We start from the raw sequence: 6726 nt of genomic DNA, 5'->3' as shown, positions 1-6726 counted from the left end.
TCTGGACAATATAATTATTATTTATTTTTTGATTGTGTTTTGTGTGACTTATTTTTTTGACTTATTTTAAGTTTCATTTACGGCCATTTGCATTTGGCTTGCTTTACTCATTTGCAGCAATGCGTGTTGCAGTAGCACAATATCTATCTGACTACAACATGACACGCTCTCACAAATTTATTTTTTAATTATTTGCCAGGAGTAAAATTTACACATGCGGTTTAATCAACCAGATACATTTACATTTGTCCGGTTTCGTCTGAAATGCTTTCATGCACCTTCTGAATTGGTTTGTTTGAGTGATCGGAATTAAATATACATCTCGAAAGGTATTTTGGCCTACTCCTGGTCATTTCACAATCAGATAGATATACCGGGTCAGAGAAAACGAATGAAGGAACCAGTTGTAAAAAGGCCATAACTCTAGCAGCTGCTGAAGAAACGGACTCTTTAACCCTGTGCGAGCCATGTCTTGACAGTGGCGTAAGCTATGGTCTCATGTTGTTTCCACTAGCGCAGCACATCTCATTGTTCCTTTTAATTATTAAAATAAATATAAAACGAAGGAGACGCCTAAAAAAGGGGTGTAAAAAAGTCGGGGCCGTCGGGCTCGAGCATAAATGCAGGGCTCTAGTCAGGATACATTGTTGGCATAACTGTTAAAAATGCACTTTTAAAAAAATTGAGTGTTGCCAAAAACGGTCGTCATTTCTATGTTGAGGCGGCAAGGGTGTTGTCGGCAACTGCTGAATGTAACTCATAAAGTAACTTGTAATCTAACTTAGTTACTTTTAAAATCAAGTAATCTGTAAAGTAACTAAGTTACTTTTTAAAGGAGCAATCAGTAATCAGATTACTTTTTCAAAGTAACTGTGGCGACACTGGTCATATGCTAGTGTGTCAGATGGAGCATCACTGACTGGCTTAAACCATTATGGCATAATCTGCATTTATACAAGTAATGTGTTGACATAAAAAAAGGAAATTTACTTTTGATACTTAAGTTCTTTTAAAAACAAATACTTCTGTACTTTTACTTACTTAAAAATCAGTTTTTACAACTTTCACTTGTAACAAAATAATATTTGACCAGTAGTATTTTGAATTTTACTCAAGTAATGAAGATGTGTACTTTGTCTACCTCTGGAGTGAATGTGGAACTGTAGGCAAAAACATTCTATTTTTTGTAACTATTGCAACCTCTGTTTCCTGATAGAAGAAATGAAGAGTGGTGTCGATGACTGACCCTAGGGGATGCACATGGGACCCCCAAACACCATTCAAGTTTGAGCTGAGAAGCTTAGAGCTGTCCTAACCTTTTCAGTAGAAACTTCAGCATTGTGGCAGGACGGACACCATGTCTTGTTCCGTTCATCAGAGAACAAAGGTCACGATAATAACTGAGAAGTTCCCTATCTGTCAGTCACTGAACATGGTGTCAATGACTGACAGGGGTCCCACGGGGAAAATGCCACAACAGCTGAACCATATCATGAGGTTTTTGCAGGTGCATATGTCAATAAGCCCCCCATGGCAGGTAACAAGCGTACTCACAACATCGTAACCTACCCAACGTCCCACGTAAGTTGTGCAGTCCTTTGTACCACACAGGGACAGAGAGGACAGTACTTACAGGTATAGGTTGCTTCAGTCAGTTTTTTGACCTTTTAAAAAAATCCCAAAAAAGAAACATTACTGAGACCACATCCTGCCTGAAAGGAATGTAAATATGTGGAGAATACATTACTTGGACCAGAAATACCACACATGGAAATAAGCCCCTTTGATATGTTCTTCCTGAAAAGGGAGGAACTACTACATACAGACTGGCAACAGAAGTTTCGATGACTGACATTAGGTCACACTTGGGAGCACCAAACACTTCTGAAACTTTGAAAAAAGTAAAGAGTACTGGGCCTGGCAACGGATTCCTTCGTTGAAAAAAGGACATGTTATCCCCTCAGGGAGGGGAACGGCACTGTTTGCACGGGGAACACCCTGTTCAACCCTGAGATTATAAAATCTTGCAAAGGTATTGGGTGTTGCCCAGCCTGCTGCTCAACAGTGACCTGTTAAAGAGGTGCCATTTGCTAGAGCCCAGGAGGATGCAACACTTCTTGTGCAGTGTGCAGACACTCTTAAAGGGTTAGTTCACCCAAAATTGAAAATGATTTCATTAATTACTCACCCTCATGTCGTTGGATATACCTGTAAGACCTTCGTTCATCTTCGGAACACAAATGAAGATATTTTTGTTGAAAGCTGATGGCTGAGAAAGGCTTCAGAAAGGCCTCCATTGGCATTCAGTACATTTCCACTGACCCCCTCACAAGACCCATAAAAGGCACTAAAGATGGCGTTACAAAGTCCATCTCACTACAGTGGCTGTACAATAATTTTACAATGTGACTAAAATAGTTATTGTTCGCACAAAAATCAAAATAACGACTTAATCCACCAAATTATTGACGTGAACTTGACGCATGAGCAAGAATATGATGCAACTCCACCGTTCAAATCATAGTGAATACATGACCCGGAAGAGGAGGAGCGCCGCTATTGCCTGAGTTCACGTCATAGACCTACACGGAAGACAATAACTTGGTGGATAAAGTCATTATTTTGATTTTTTTTGTGCACAAAAACTATTCTCGTCGCTTCGTAAAATTATTGTACAGCCACTGTAGTGAGATGGACTTTGTAACGCCGTCTTTAGTGCCTTGTATGGGTCTTGTGAATGGGTCAGTGGAAATGTACTGAATGCCAATGGAGGCCTTTCTGAAGCCTTTCTCAGCCATCAGCTTTCAACAAAAATATCTTAATTTGTGTTCTGAAGATGAACGAAGGTGTTACAGGTCCAACGACATGAGGGTGAGTAATTAATTAAATAATTTTCTTTTTTGGGTGAACTAACCCTTTAAGGAACCTTCCCCTTCTGCTGGCACCTCTAAACCTCTGAACTAACCTTGGTGTAGTCAGGTTGAGGTGTCAATGACACATGCAAAGTTTGGTGCGAATATGTCAAAGCATTGCAGAGATACAGCCTTAAGAGAAATTGTTGCATCATGGCTCAATTCTGTTGCAGTGCTATATGAAAATGTTTTGTCTATCAACGTGAAATCCATAACTATCTGTCGGCATGGTCTGAAGACGATACGGTTCAATTTTGGTGAAAATCGGACAAGCGGTCTAGGACGAGTTTGAAAAAGTAGGTTTTTAACAAATAACAAGATGGAGGACAGATAGGTTTGCAAAATATGGCAAAATTGGTATCCATGTTCTCGGCATGAGCGATTGAATGTATTATGACCAGTCTCATTACAATGGGTTAATTTAATCAAAAGTTATTAGCATTTTTGTACATTTTATTACAACTTTTGACCACAAGGTGGCGTTGCCCCGAAACTTTTTGAGTACCTTCAGGGCAGGGAGCGGAAGACACATACCGAGTTTTGTAACGATATGCTAATGCATTCGTAAAGTATAGCATTAGCATTTTATACCATAATACTGCATTGAAGTCAATGGGAATTTCATGTTTTGTTCTATTATAGCGCCACCAAGAGGCACAATCCCACAATTTTTTTTATGTGGCCTCATAGTGAGCCCATACACATGTGTGTCAAGTTTGGTGAAAATATCTCACCAATAGTATTATAATAGTGATAATATTTTGTTTTGGAGTTATAGACATTTTGTCACAATTCACCAGTGTGAGTGCCCGTGATCACCACCAGAGGGCACTCCACCCCGGACTGTCACTCCATCACAAACTACATTACCCACAATCCTTTCCTCAGACTCATTAGCACTCAATGTTCACACCTGTGTCTCATCACCCCATTACCTCTGCCTATATATACCTTGTTCACTCAACAGGCGTTTCCCTGGTTTCATGTATCTTGGTCTTTGATTTCTTGCCTTCTCCGTGGATTACCCTTTTGCCTGTTCCTTCTGTTTTGTTTGCCTTTTCGGACTGATTTCCTGTTATGACCTTTTGCCTGTTCTATGGACTACGACTTTGGATTACCCTTCAATAAATACTGCGTTTGGATCTCCAACCTTCTGTCTCAGAGCAGGTTCGTTACACATTTATATGAAAAAACACGTAAAAAATTACTGACACCTGACTTTGATTGGATTTTTCTACCCCTTACTATCAATATTTTGGCATTTGGGCATTAGTGAATCGCTATCGACATATGTTTTCGAACTTCTGGGGCTGGTTTCGTCTTGATCGGACTAACGGTTTCGAAGATATCAGCAAATGTTTTTTAAGCGCTAAATAACAACGGTGCGCAAACCATATGCCGAAACCTGGCAAGTCTGGTATCGTTGGACTCGGCAAGGATTCAGGAAACAAAAAAAGTCACTCATATCAAAAATTTTCAACCACACCCAAAGTTATAAACGTTTGAAAAAATAAATTCTCCACTAGGTGGAGTTCAAAACTTCTCAGGCTACTTCAGGGCATCGTGGTGATGACCCATACCAAGTTTCGTAACGATCCGTTCATGCGTTCATATAATACAGCATTTTAGCACATTATTCAAAATGGCCGACATCCAAAAAGGCCGACATGGTAAAATTGGATATCATTTGACTCGCCATGATGCCTGGAATCTAAAGAGACCAATGATTTATGATTTTTGGATAAACGGTTCAGAAGTTATAAGCAAAAATAGGCATTTTTCGTATATCCAGACCAGTAGGTGGCGCTGCGCCGAAACGCTGCATGTTGTCTCAGGTCATGCTTGTGATGACATGTACCAAGTTTGGTTTGAATACGATAAAGCGTTCCGGAGATATTGCCTTAAGTGTGTTTTCACAAACGTTATGTAATAAGTTATCAGCATAAACATGAGTGTAACTTTGGACAGGTTGTGGCGCTAGAGAGATTGAGAATTTGCTATAGTGACAGCTCAGACTGGCCTCTATGAGTGTGCCAAATTTCACAACTTTTTACCATACGGTTCTATAGGCTGCCATAGACTCCCATGGCTGAAGAAGAAGAAGAAGAAGAAGAAGAAGAAGAAGAAGAAGAGGAAGAAGAATAGGAACACTAACGGTTTCAATAGGTGCCTTCGCACCTTCGGTGCTTGGCTCCTAAATAGCGACTTCATTCAATAATTCTTCATTCAACAGTCTCTATGCTGTTTATGTTGTAGTGCAGCTCCTGCGCATGCGTCGTGGTGCTCATGTGAACAGCATCGGCTGCCATAGATCTTGAGAGGACTGCACTATTTACAACAGAAACTGCAAAAAGTATTTTTGTCGCTTCATAAAATTAAGGTTGAACCACTGGAGCCACATGGACTATTATAGCAATGTTTTAAATACATTTCTCGACCTTCAAAGTGTTAATTACACTGCCCCCTATGGAGAGGGCAGAGCGCTCTCAGATTTCATCAAAAGTATCTTAATTTGTGTTCCGAAATGGAATGACATGAGTGTTGTGTTTGTGTAGGACTCAATAAACACACCGTGTAACTTCGTTCATATCACGTTTTACTCTGAATCCGAACAGCCCCCCTCCCGTTTTACAACCCTGCCGTAAACCACTGCTCTCAGCCTTAAAGGCACCGTAACCTGTCACATGCAGTGAATAACATAACAGTCCAACAGGACCCAATACTGAACGTTTTCAGACATAACATTTTCCCCCCCACCCCCTTGAAAGCTGAAACATAACATTTAGCCCACATTCACATGTCACTATCACCCTGTCACATAGTCCCCATGCCAGATGGGAGGGGCCCTGATTCTCTGAGGGCGTCGGGCAATGCTGGTGGATTTCCCCCCCCCCCGGTTAGCTCTTGGTTTGGGCTGCCAACCTAAGGCCGCTGCTGGGGACAGGGGTGATGCTGGTGCTGTGGGGGCTGCGACTCGGTGCAGGCGGTTTGAGTGCCAACGAGTCCCGTTCTCCAGTCTGTAAGTGGCTGGGCCCAACTGCTTAGACACTCGCAGGGGCTCTGACCAGTATGACTGCAGCTTATTTTGGCGGTGGAGGTGTTTGACCCTGACCCAAACACCTGGAGAGAATGAGGGGGTCTGCACCCTATGCCTGGCATCAAACCTCTCTTTCATCTGGGCCTGTGAACCTTTCACCTGAGCTCTGACTTTCTGGAGGCCTGGGCTCCCACGTACAGGTGCTGGCTCCGCTCTCAAACAGTCAAGTGGTTGTTTTAGTTCGCGCCCAATCATGAGCAATGCAGGTGATACTCCCGTGGTGGAATGCTTGGATGCCCGAATGGTCAGGAGAGTTTGGTTGAGTGCATCGCTGAAGATTTTCCCTTCCTCCAGACAGGCACGGATTCCATTTTTGAGAGTTTTATTCAGTCTTTCCACCCCCCCATTGCTCTCTGGGTGATACACTGCCGTCCTAATGTGCTTGATAGACCGAACCATGAGAAACTCTGTGAACTCAGCAGATGCAAATTGGGGCCCATTATCTGTTGTGATGACACTGGGAAGGCCCCAGCGGCCAAACAGGTTGTCCAGGCGTTCGATGATGGAGTGTGCAGAGATGGAGCTCAGCTGAAAAACCTCTGGCCACTTTGAATGAAGATCGTGCACAACCAGCAGGTAGCGAGCGTGAGCAGGTGCCCCGTGAAGTTCGCCACAGAGGTCGACCTGAATATGTTCCCAGGGTGAAGAAGGCCAAGGGGTCGGGGCGAGAGGGGCTGTGGCAGGTTGACTGGTTTTCCCACTCAGGAGGCAGCAAGC

The sequence above is a fragment of the Pseudorasbora parva genome, chromosome 3, assembly GCF_024679245.1.
Source record: "Pseudorasbora parva isolate DD20220531a chromosome 3, ASM2467924v1, whole genome shotgun sequence".
In the NCBI taxonomy this organism is placed as follows: domain Eukaryota; kingdom Metazoa; phylum Chordata; class Actinopteri; order Cypriniformes; family Gobionidae; genus Pseudorasbora; species Pseudorasbora parva.
The sequence above is the reverse complement of the archived record's forward strand: the minus strand, read 5'-3'. Positions refer to the sequence as shown.